Below are 13,820 nucleotides of genomic sequence, written 5' to 3' on the forward strand. Positions count from 1 at the left end.
GGTTACTCTGTAACCAAACCTGTTAGGCCAAAGGATTTGTTTTTGTTTTTTTATCTCATGGAAAATAAAAGTGCAGTCGTGTACTTCTTAATAATGAAATTGCTCTTCAAGTAACATCAGATATTATAGTAACCTTGTTTTTAAAGGATTTGAGAATCTTTGAACCTGATGTCCTTCCTGTTTAGCATCTTAATCATCTTCGAAGACAATTCTTTTTCTAGAATAGATTTCGTTAAACAAAAAAAAAAATTCCATTATATACTCTTTATCAAGAAGCATTCCCCACAAGCTGAATCACAATAACTCTTGCAAGATATTACAAAAGATCTTAAATAATAAAAGATATTGGTATAAAGGTAATGAGCAAATTTTAATAAAATAGAAAAGGCAACAAACTCGTTTCAAATTGGTAAAAACCTTAAATGCAAAATATGGTAAGAACACATTAACAATATATGGCATGGAAATGAATTAGCATAATTTCCATTTTACTTATTGTCAATATTTTCTTACAATCTTATGTAAAAATGTTCTCGGTTTTATATAATTTTGTTTCCTTATTTCTATCATTTCAATATGTTTCTTATCTTTTTTATAAAGTCTTTTATACTTTTAATATGTTTTTTGTTGACCAACTTCTGAGGGTCCGATGGAAATGAGTCACCGTTTGACCAAAGGTCATCAGACAGTCGGTCCCTTTGTGAAAAGTGGGCTAAGTAAGTATACCTTAGTTTAACCAGACCACTGAGCTGATTAACAGCTCTCCTAGGGCTGGCCTGAAGTGGGCTAAGGGAGGGAGTTATTATTATTAGACAGGCTGTGGAAACCGCTACAGCATCCGAGAGAATGACCTTCAGATTTTTGGGTTATTATCATTAGACAGGTTGTGGAAACCTCTACAGCATTCGAGAGAATGACCTTCAGCAGATTTTGGAAAATACAACTGACCACCTTTCAAATGACGTCAACGGAGCAAGTAAGCAACCATGATTGCAGGGGAGAACAAATCATCCATTAGCAAAGACGCAGCTCTTCAGCTTTATAAACATTCCGTGACTCCTGGGAAAAGGCAGAGAGGAATTATATCTTTGCTAAACTGTTAGCAAAGGAAAAATGACTGAGTTCACCTTTCCTCACTTTGGCTTAAATGAAGTAGCTGACTATTTCACAGTTTTATTCATCAACTACCGCACTCTACGCTTGGCTTTCATTAGCAAGCAGTTTATTCGACGTGAGCGAAGTAAGATCCATCCCTGGAAATACCCAAACACGAATGTTTTTCTTTTTCTTAAATGTTTCTGTGTCGATGGTAAAATGATTTTTTTTTAATGTTTCTATGTCGATGGTAAAATAAAAATGGAATAAAGCTGTACAATACTTCGCCGTTTTTTTTATAGTAATCAAGAAAACATCTACTTTAAAGGGGCTGATTAAACCATATCCCAATATTGCAACGCACGTCGAAAGGGAACGATAACGAGAGGCGTGAATAGTGAGGAAGAAGAAAAACGGCATAACTAGTCCTAACGTTAGGCCTTCATATCCTACGTTACTTATTTATGAAATGTACTACGAAAGGCAAATAAGGAATATGTATGGAATAAATCATTTTAGTGAATGATGTCCTTGCTTTACTTAGTATATTGTTGAATTACTAAGTCAGTGGGAATAACTGTCATCATTTATTCCCGCCGTGCATGAAGACAATCATCCCAGTCACCGCACTCACTGTTACCACCACTTATATTTATTCTCTGAGGACTCAAATCCATTCCAATTTCTCTTTTAGCTTTCAAAAGTCCTTTACGCTGCCTTCTGTCGCTGCTACTTCCAACCAGATAGATAAAGTCGAGAAGAAAACTCTCGATTCTTCAGCGGTTTTCCTACTTGGGGTTAGGTCCATGAGAACAGCCTTTTGTCAGGACGTGGCTCTTACAGCAGACAAGACGAGTTAACGATGCCATTAGTATGAGCTGAATGACCAACTTCAGGGAAAAAGCCCGAATTCGTCATTCAGTGTGGAATAATCAGTGACTTCCAACATCGGCATTCCATTCCACATCCAAGGCAGATTGTCTGTCTAGTCGCAAAGAACTGTTTCTGTCATCCGATTTGATGACTATATATATGGCCACCCAGAAACCGAATTTATACCACCCGATTTTTTTGACGGTTTTCAGAACAGGCATTCTACCAAAAACACTCTCGTTTTTTTTATTAGCATTCCGGGAAAAAGATCCTCGCTTTGGAAACTTTTTTATTTAAAACTGATAACTGGAGGCTAATGCTATGCAAATGAGTGCGTGAAGGCTTTTTCTTATGTACAAAAAAGATATGAGATTAATGACAATTCTGTCAACAACATCGGTGATTCAATTACATTCAACTCTTCAGCAATTCGCAATAAAAGTTCGAATAAGGAAAAACAAAAGAAAACAGTCATCAGGGTGTTCATTCACGGAAGAAATACTTTTCAAGTAATTACCTGTCGTTTTCATTATGTAAACTATTATCAGACGAATTTATTTTTCGTCTCCACTTTCTGTACACCACAGAATCAAGATGAATGTTATTTCAAGTGATAGTCATCAGACAAAGGCAATACAATATATTCATATATAATGACAGTAACGCTAAAACAACAGTAATTAAAAAAATGTACTAAAGTTAATCAGTAACGCTAAAACAACAGTAATTAAAAAAATGTACTAAAGTTAATGTTATTGTTTCACGGTCATCACAATCAAAATCACTGTTCTTTTTATCAATGGAGGAAGTAATCCGCTTGGGAATGAGTAACGGTAACATAAAAAAAAAAAATCAGGGTGTTCCTTAGGCTCTACAGTTAGAGGTGGTATATCCAAAACTACTAAACTTTAGTAGGAACCATTGTGATACATGAACTTGATGAAAATAAATATATTTATAATTAAAATAAGGCCAAAGCTTGTTACCAAATACTTCGCAAAAATACACAGCGATATAAATGGGGAGAGTCAGGCCAGCATTAGTGCAACACGTTCTTGGTATAACTAGAAAGTTTTCGATTCAGGTACACCTATCATGGCTAAATAAGAAATAAAATAGAGTAAAGCAATAATTACGCAAGGAATATATAATGAATTCTTAATAGCTCTGACGCTAAAATGGGGAACGGGAGAGGAGATAGAATGAGTTAAATGTCGCCTTTCCGCCCGCCCCCCTCCCCCCCCCACAAAAAAACGTAGATGGCATAAACGAAAAATAACGTAAAGGCAAAACTGAAACGAGAGAGAGAGAGAGAGAGAAGAGAGAGAGAGAGAGAGAGAGAGAGAGAGAGAGAGAGAGAGAGAGAGACTACTTTGTGAATAAAAAGATCTGTAATGAGATGTTAAAAACATTTTTAGTATGTCCTTCTGGCATAATAACTTTTTCTAGATCCTGTTGCTAAGAAATAAAAAAAAAAATCAGCAGAAAAGGAGAAAACACTATAATTTACATTTCTTGGTTCAAACTTAGTTACTCACTTATTTCGACAGAACAGGAAAAGAATCTTCCATTCCAAGCCATTACCAGCAGTATATTAATTGTATAAAACCTCCAGACAAGAAATGTACTCTCTCTCTCTCTCTCTCTCTCTCTCTCTCTCTCTCTCTCTCTCTCTCTCTCTCTCTCTCTCTCTCTCCAGCAATCAAACTTGAAAAAGCGATTCCTGCACCCTGTCCTGTGAGAACATTTTCCTGGACGATTTTCCATCTCCAAACTTCCAATCAAAACAACAAACCACCCCCCCCCCCACAACCATCATTACATCAATCGGAGATGATCTCAAGTAGCGATTCCTGGGTACGAACATGAGTGGACGAGTGGGAATATGTAGAGAATGCATGTAAAGAGAAGTAACTCGGAATGATTAAGGAGATGGTTATATGTCTACCCATCAGCACTTTTTCCTATCCGCCCTCAAATCTTAAAAACTACTGAGGCTAGAGGGCTGCAAATTGGTATGTTGATCATCCACCCTCCAGTCATCTAACATACCAAGTTGCAACCCTCTAGCCTCAGTAGCTTTTATTTTATCTAAGGTTTAAGTTAGTCATAACCGTGCTTCTGGCAACTTAACAACACAGGCCACCACGCCCTGCTGAGAGTTTCATTGGCCGCTCATACAGCATTATACCGAGACCGCCGAACGATCGATCTATTTTCGGTGGCCTTGATTATGAACAGTACAGAAGACTCGACTGCGCCGAAGAAACTTCGGTGCATTTCTTACTTGTTCTTTATTCGATTTATATCGTTCTCTTCCTCCTTCATATTTTGTCCGCAACTCTTCCTCCTTCTTATTTTGTCAACATAACCATTACCCTTCGCTGCTATCACTTTCTCTCCCTCATTCTAATTATCATAATCATCATCCTTCGAGATCTCTCTCTCTCTCTCTCTCTCTCTCTCTCTCTCTCTCTCTCTCTCTCTCTCTCTCTCTCTCTCTCTCTCTCTCTCTCTCCACTACTTGCTAATCATCACAACCACTACCCTTCGAGACTGCTATTACTTTCTCTCCATCCTCCTTCTAATTATCATAATCATCATCCTTCGAGATTCCTATTTCTCCTCTCTTTCCTCAAGATTTCCCCAACACTCATCTCCTGCTTCCCGCCTCAATGTCCTCAACCACGTCTCCTTTGGCCTACCTCTACCTATTCAACCTAGGGCAACCCACTCCGGTGTATCCCGTACTATTCCCCGTCTTCATACACATGGCCTAGCCACTTCCAGCGTGAGAACCTAACATACTCATCAACCGGCTGCACACCCGTTACTTCTATAACTCTGTTATTTGATCTATCCCTCCAATTAATTCCTAATACTCTTCTGAGTGCCTTATTTTAAATGCTAAGAATTTATTATCCAAAGTCACTGTAATGTACCATGATTCATGCCCATAAATAAAAAAAACACCTAACCATTACCTTATAAATTTTGATTTTTGTATGCACAGAAAAACTGCTATTATTCCAAATATTTTTAAGCATTCCCATTGCCTGATAAGACTTTTTTAATCTTTCCATAAATTCTGTGCTCGGAGAACCACCCTTATCTGAATAAGTACCTGAATATTTAAATTTGTCCACTTGCTTTGCAATCATGCCTTCAATTAGACAATCCTGTGCATTTTCAATATTCATATTCATGATTTCAGTTTTTCCACTACTAACTGACTAATTATGAAATTTTTCACTATTAATAAACAAACCAACCTTTCGACCTTAACTCACTAGACCAGGGGTTCCCAAACTGGGGTACATGTACCCCCAGGGGTACAACTGCACGTTTCAGGGGGTACACTTGGTCTGAATTTTTTGGATAATAATAAAAAGGTATGTATTGTATGTGCTGGATCAAAATATAAATTACCTTAGTAATTGCTTTATTTCTGTTATCACCATTTAAGATACCTATGTAATCTACACATGCAGACTCCATAAATTTAAAATATCAAAATATTAAAATGTTCTTTTTTAATATTAAGCTTAATTTTTAGTGTTAGGGGTACAAGGGAACCTATAAAAAAGCCCAAGGGGTACCGAGGAACAAAAAGTTTGGGAACCTCTGCACTAGACAATTCAACACTCTCTACATCTTTTCTGGTCCCTCGCAGAACAAAACTATATCATCAGCATTATCTAAGTCAAGAAGTTTCCCATTTTCTCCCCGAGCATACCTGCATCCATTCCTCTTTTAGCCCTTCTCATAACGCAATCTATGACCAACACAAACAGCAGAGGAGACAGAGTGTCACCCTGAATCACATAAGACTTAGCTTCAAATGGATCACTCAAACAACCGTCAACCATCACTTTACAAGATGTGCCCTCATGTATGTTCGAAATAACCCTCACAAACTTTTCCGGTATTCCACAATGCCTCGTGATTTTTCCCACAGTCCATCTAGAAATACTATCAAAGACATTTTCAAAATCAGCAAAGCAAAGACTTGACGAAGTTCTCATTTCATTAGATTATTGCATTAAATGCCTAACTATGAAGATCTGATCACTGCAACCCCCCACTTCCTAAAACCAGCATGTTCATCACTCAGAGTACCATCAACCACTGGCTCCAACCTATTCAACAATACTCTGCTGAAATTTTTCAGGGCTACAGGTGACAAAATGATTCCCTTCCAGTTACCACACCTACTCAGATCTTTCTTTGGAACTTTAATGATCACACCATTCTTCCAACCTGATGGTATTATCCCCATCACCCATATCTCATTGAATAATATCTTCAAAACAAATACTAATCTATCTTCCTCCACTTTAAACATTTCCAGGAATAAACCATCCTCTCCTGGTGCCTTATAATTCTTTAACTATATAATTCTTTAACTATTTTACTGCCTTAACTACTTCTTCTAGCCTGATCTCACCTTCACCAATATTTAAATCTTCCAGGGGGGACTGGTCTATTAAGAACTGTCTCAAAGTGCTCTTTCCAAATAAAACCTGAAGCAGCTTTTCTGAGCCTGTCTGTTAGGCTAGACCACTTAGGTTTACGTTACATGCTGTTTAAGATTGAAGAGGTCACACCAATGTATTGATCACAGTTAAACTGAATAGATGTGGAGGAGAATACAGATTTTAAAAATCGTCCCCTAGGTTAGGTTAAGCAAGTGAGGACATTTGCATAAATATTCCCACATATATCCAAATATTTTCTTTTATCTGCATTATTTGTGAGCTTCTTTGCACCACACTGTGTTGTAAGCAAGGATGATGATGCTGATGATTTATAACAGATTTGTACTTTCTTTTAATTATGCATAAATGTATGTCATAAATAATGTAAGGTGAATATTTACTAGCTTACTCTGTTGATATCTCAAAGTGTACAGTATCACACCCAGATGTTCACGGATATTCCGATCTTTTTCAAGTTTAATGGTTTTAATGGAAAATGTAAGACCTGAAAGTTTTAAAATCAGCTGAGGCTGATAGCAGTCTTCTTATTTTCTATACAACAACACAAGCACACCCACAAACACAAATAGTTCAAGTCACTCCCTGTGCCAGCTTGCAAAACTAGTAGTTTATATTAATTATTATATATAAGAAATATAAAAGCACCAGTAGGCTATATAAACCAGCCAAAATATTACAATTGGGATATTATGGGTATGGTTTGATATCTTCATGTATAATTATAGCTAGCCTAATCACAAGGAAAACATTCACAACTTTCATCATAAAGCATTAAGAATTACTGATACAAGTACTAAAAATGTGGAAATATAGAATGTTATGTCAAGGAATATTCAGGTGGGAATAAACTGATGAACCCCAACCCCTTCTTACTTAACCTAATCTAGGGATGACATTTAACAATTAGGCTAGCTCTCAATCTTTTGGTATAGGGGGGACCAATAAAATGGTGTGTCCTTCCCAGCCTTGAACATAACACCTAACCTTGGCAAGAGCAGCTCTAGTGAGCCTACGCCAGTATAATTAAGTATACTAGTCTAAGCTAACTAGAGCTGCTTTTTTTTGTGTATTTTCCTAGAATGATACTCAGATGGAATTGTAACAAGAATCTTAAGAGTTATAATAACATTAATTTTTATTTTAAAGGATATTAGTTTTAAACTCATACAGTTCAAATTCGGGCCCATTACTTAGTCATTCTAATGGAAAAGAAATTTAATTTGTGATTATTCTTTTAACACTCACCATCGGCGGCGAAGGTAAGCTTCGGTCCCCCTATAGGCATTAAGATTTTTGTTATTTTGTAGTTTTATCACGCTCACTTACTTAATTCTTACATTCATAGTTTCACTATTGTTACTAAATATACGCAACGAGTGTTTAAGTAGTAAAAAAATAAGAAAATACACGGGCGTGGGATCGCATATTAAACACATTGTTTACAAGAACGCTTACTGCATTCAGGAACTTGTCATTCGCTCAGCCTGCTTCAGTTGTCATTTGGTGACTCAATAATTTCTTGAAACGCATATCTCAGTCATTTAATTTAATTTAATTTAACACTTTAGTTTTACTTTATTTGATTTTTATAAGTGACACAAGTTTTCGAAAACTATTTTCAAGTGATATCAAAGTCATCGGTAAACAGTATATTTGGTAACGCACCCAACGTCAGTCTTGTCGGAACTGTGAAGCCGTTCTTGTTATTGTTGTAGATCTAGCTGGCCTCATGCCAAAAATGATGTTTGACCACGTTCCAGAGAATTTCATCATGCCACAATTGGCATAAGCATTTGGGCGTTTGATAATTATTCGACTGTGAGGAAAAATATGGGCATGCTAATACTTGAGCCAAGAGAAGTGGGGTAAGAGAGTCGAGAGAGAATGGGAGATTTAAAAAGTACGAGAGGGTAAAGTGGGAACGGATAGGAAATGTCCGTTTCCAGAAAAAAGGAAAAGCAATACGTAATTAAAAATAGAAGGCAGATGGATGAATTAATAAGTAAAGAACGACATGGAGTAGGAAGACGAGAAAAGAAGGCGCGCAAGGTGCAAGTAATAAAGGAAAGCAAAAGAATACGAAGACGTCATTGAAATATCGAAAGTGCGTCAACGAAGAAGATACAGATCGAGAAAAAACACATGAGTTAATATGGAATGTTGCAGTTCTAATATCATGGACATGAATCAATTCTTCCCCGAGGGAAAAGCTTTGTAATGGGAAAATTATTCCTTTAAATATTATTGATTTGTTTAGGAATTGATTCATCATCCTCCTCTAATATCTTTATACTGCTGTTGTGAGAGTTATTGGGACTGTAAAATGTTTTCGTTTTCGTTGTGGACGTCGAATGCATAGAAGTGTAGCCAATATGCAGACGAAAGATTCAGGACAGCGCTCCCACATTCAGAGCGAAAGAAAAACAAAACAAGGGACTGGCTACACTTCTATGCATTCGACGTCCACAACGAAAACGAAAACATTTTACAGTCCCAATCACTCTCACAACAGCAGTATAAAGATATTAGAGGAGGATGATAAATCAATTCCTAAACAAATCAATAATATTTAAAGGAATAATTTTCCCATTACAGATCAAGCTGGCCTTATGCCAAAAAAAGATTCTCGCCCACATTCCACAGAATTTCATTACACCACAATTGGCATAAGCATTTGGTTATTATTCGACTGTCAAGAAAAACAAGGACAAGCTAACACTTGCGGCAGGAGAGCGGAGGAAGAGTCGAGAGAGTATGGGAGAAAGAAAAAAACGTGAGAGAATCAAGAGGGAACTGATAGGAAAGGGACTTCGAAGAAAGAAAAAGCACACGAAATTAAAAAATAGAAGATAGATGGATGAATTAATGGACACAGAACGAAATGAAGGAGGGAGATGAGAAAAGAAGGCGCGGAAGGGTATTAGAATGCAGAGAGTAAAGGAAAGCAAAGGAACAGAAAGACACCATTGAAATATCGAAAATAACACAACGATGAGTTAATACGGTATGTTGCACCCATAAAAATTTCTTGTCAGAGACAAAGACTAAAGGAGAGAGAGAGAGAGAGAGAGAGAGAGAGAGAGAGAGAGAGAGAGAGAGAGAGAGAGAGCGAGAGAGAGAGCATAACGGAAGATGAGTGTCGACCGCCTATGTGCAGTAGCAGAACGGAACTGATGAGCTAATATAATCGATTGAAATGTTCATTAAAAATTAGTTCTCATCCTATCCTACGTACTAGATAGCTTTAATTCCATATCCCGTTTCTTCTTGAGTTCGGAACTGGCGGTGGTTGGGGGTTTTGTGCGGGTGGGGGTGCGGGGAGGGTTGCACAAGAAGTGCACACAAAGCCTTCCAATGGCGGGATCAAGGCCTAAACCTCGGGTGGGATTATCGCAATAAGTCGCTAAATTATTGGCCATGAAATACCCTTACGAGAGCGCAACATAAACGGTGCCAAGAAAACACCACAGACGGAAAATTAAAAGGGTTTGACAGACGCAGACCCAAAGCTGAACGAGGACAGTTAAGTTAAAAGGAGCGGAAGCGGTGGGTCTAAATGGGGCTCAATAAATGGTCTGATAAATGGAGAGTGAAAGTTTAGTGAGGACGGATAATAGGGTGGAAGTAAATGGAGAAGGAATTTAATGGAGCTAAATGGGAATAAAAAATGACTCAATGACGGAACATTTCTAAAGATACTGGTTGAGCTTGGGACAAACGGAAGAATAATTTTGCAACCGGAATATTTCAGATTTGTTATGACCTGTCGAGGAGTTTAGTAGCCTTTTGTTACTTAAAATTAGAACAATACAAGTCAGGGATATGAGAAACACTATAAATATGCATGCATTAAAGAATAAATATTAATAAACTTGCAAAATAACGTGAAAATACATGCGTAAGCCATATGCACACTTTTAAAATGGTCGTAGTTTCATTTCAGCTCCAAATTATGATCAAGATGAATTTTCAGGTATAGGACAAACATGACCATCACTATGGTATTTTTAAGACAAATTCGAGACTGAAATGAGTATTGGGTCAATAGAAGTCAACCTGTATTTGCGGCTTTCATTCAAATCAAGTTACAACCACAAATTCTCATTTGTATTAAAGAACTCATTCACATAATTGAAATTTGTTGAAGGATCAGTTTGTGCACAGAACGTAAACATTGGCCTAGTGAGTTGAGTACACTAGGATGAACATTCTCATTTTCCTAATTCGTCGTCGTTCGTACTATTAATTAATCTAGAATTAATGCTTACTCATTAGTTAAATGCAGAACTTTAGCAAATACCCCATGGCCTGTACCGATTGTGGCACATGGTGAGAAAATTCGTACTTGTAAACACACACACACACACACACACACGCGCGCGCGCGCACACACACACACACACATATATATATACATATAACGAAACTGGTGATCAAAATCGGAACTACTTAGTGGAGCGGATGAACAGAGCGTTAGTTGTCTCAGGCCTGGCGGATACTAGTTCCTTGTCACTCCAAACCTCCTGAAGTTGTGAACTGTGATTGTAACGTTCGACCTAAAAATAACTAACTGATGTGAATCTCGATTGCGTACCCCGTCTTGAATGCTGAGACCTAAATTTTTCCTTATGTAAGTGGCTTATATATTCCAGGCCTTGTAATTAGCATTAACCGACTGGTTATATCTAGGTTGCAGCAAGTCACGTTTATTAGCATAAGGCTGATCTAGTTAGGCTTACGGTCTCTGGGGTCGGCCCAAAGTATTCACGTTAGAAAAGAAACAGTGATTTTATCTTTATGAAGATTAATAGGAAGCCGCGAGTTTTGATTTTGAATTGTGGAATGAATGGAAGCTCACAACTAAGAGGTATAATAGACCTTCGTGCACGTGTTCGTGAAATTCGTTTAATGTCATTCTTGAAGGTACTGTAGCATAGTACTCTGGTACTACTAAGAAACATATCTTGAACGAATTTGCATAAGTGGCTGAATGGGAAATTCTTAGGGGAAGAATCGTTAATCATTCTTTTTATCTTTTTGATGGAAACTATAGTTTAATTTGAAAATCTATGCCGACTTGACCTGCGATTCCAACCGGGTATGTAATAACTGAAACTTCTTGTTGACAGTCGCCTTGCCTATCGAAGTTGGCCACTTAATGAGCTGAAATTTAATGTATTAAACTGTTGATTCACTGTATGGAACAGAAATATCTAATTGCATCATACTTTATATGCAGATTATTCAAGTATGTACTTGCTTTTCTCATTTTTTAGTTTAATGGAATATGTGCAAAGGCCTAGGTTTTTTTTTTTTTTTTGTGTTTACTATTAGTCTAACTACTTAAAATGAGGTGAGTGACGAATACGAGCGTTGTGTGATTAAGTATATATCCCTTATAATTTTGTCTTGAATAACGAAGTATGTAAATCTTGTTTTGTTTCTATATTGTAAGTATGCCAATAAGTAAGAGGCAGATTACAAAGGTAACTTTGGATTTGCCTGTCATAGGTCTGAGGAGGTTAATGTTTCATTACGTGAATCATTTTCCAGTTGATTCGTTCTGTTCTGCATTGATGCTTGGAAAAAAAATAGTCTTTATTCATCGAGTATGTATTAACGCCCACCCCACAATTGGGATTCTTATGTGGTTATAAAAATTGACATAGTAATTATATTTTGTGAAAAAAATCGCTCACTCTCAAAGTGGGCAATCATTGCCGAAGAAAAAGTACGAAGTACTTCTTTAATCACGGATCAAAACTGGTCTTCTGTTCCAATTAATCATACTGTAATTCTTATTTCATCATTATTGTTATTGGTGCCCTATTCGTGACTACCTACAGCTGTCTGGAGGCTATTCCAGTGACTCAGACATGGTTGTCTGAACTCGTTGGGCAACTGAATTGATTATAGAATTTAGACCAAAGGCGAAGCACTGGGTCCTATGAGTTCATTCAGCGCTGAAACGGAAATTGACAGTAAAAGGTTTGAAATGTGTAAGAGGATGAACTTAGCAGTTGCAATATGAATCAATTGTTAGGAGAGGGTGGAAAGTAAGATGGAAAAAAAAGAGAATATGAGAGGAGGTACATAAAAGAAACGAAAGGGGTTACAGCTAGGGGCCGAATGCAAGCTGCAAAGAACCTTGTAATGCCTATAGTGCACCATATGGGGTCGTTGGGCAACTGACTAGTACTATAATCACTCGGTTGGTGTGAGCCGTGAGGGGAGGGGAATGCCTCCTAACAACACCCAGTTGTGCAGGAGATTCTCAATAAACTTCCCTACACAGTGGCGGAGTGAGGAGCCCCTTCCTTTCGTAATGACATATTAGTATAAAGTAAGTATGTGTGAAAGTATTAAATGAATTTATAGAGTCATGTGTAAGATGAATAGCTTCACTGGTGCATAAAGAGAAGTAAGCATATTTTTTCTTCTTTGACAGATGATTCGAATCATTCAGTGCCTGTGAGAGTTGGCCTATGAAAAACGTTAACGAATCCGTATTCGTTCTTACGCCCAAAGTGTTCCACTGCCCGGGTGTTATCGCAGTCGTCAGCTGATCTCAACCCGATAAAACTAAGAAAATTCGCATTGACATAGTACAAACATGAGACACCTACGGTCGTCAGGTAAGAATTCAGCAACTCGTCCATAGGAATTTTTCATGTTTTTTAGCTTTCCTTATTTTGATTTGTGGAAGTACTGTAGTTGGTTCTACTTTGTCTGGTAACCGATTTGTTGTAGCTTCTAAGGCATTGGTAGTATATATATATATATATATATATATATATATATATATATATATATATATATATATATATATATATATATATATATATATATATATATATGTGTCTGTGTGTGTGGAGGGGGATTGTATGTATGTATGTAAGTGTGTATTTCTAGTTTCTTGTAGCAAATTATTAAGTTTATATAAGTATATATATATATATATATATATATATATATATATATATATATATATATATATATATATATATATATATATATATATATGTTGAAATATAGACCCATGTAAAAGAATTGTGACTCAGGGAACTCCTAAATGAAGAATTTATGGTAATGCTTAATGCTAAACCTCACTGTCGTTCAGAAATTATTACAAGTCAACAAGAAAATTAATATACTCGTGAAAATCAGGTGGGAATTCGTTGGAAAGTAAATGCTAAAATAATTGAGACTAAAAACATTATTTCTAACTACCTCTAATTTTTTTTTCTTTTGTAATAAGATGTTAAACCTGATATCATGCATAAACTCTAAATAACTGGAGATTCCGAGGATTCCACTGACTGTGTTGGAGAGAGAGAGAGAGAGAGAGAGAGA

At 36.8% G+C, this 13,820-nt stretch overlaps 1 long non-coding RNA gene across 1 annotated transcript in view; it reads left to right on the top strand.

Moving 5' to 3' along the window:
- Positions 1–2,929, top strand: part of LOC136851753 (uncharacterized) — a 13,682-nt gene extending 10,753 nt beyond the window's left edge. Inside the window, exon 4 of the long non-coding RNA XR_010856970.1 lies at positions 880–2,929. This is a non-coding gene — a long non-coding RNA (uncharacterized lncRNA). The remainder of the gene's footprint in view (positions 1–879) is intronic.
- Positions 2,930–13,820: the final 10,891 nt, after the last annotated feature.

Source organism: Macrobrachium rosenbergii, chromosome 24 (assembly GCF_040412425.1).
Source record: "Macrobrachium rosenbergii isolate ZJJX-2024 chromosome 24, ASM4041242v1, whole genome shotgun sequence".
Lineage (NCBI taxonomy): Eukaryota > Metazoa > Arthropoda > Malacostraca > Decapoda > Palaemonidae > Macrobrachium > Macrobrachium rosenbergii.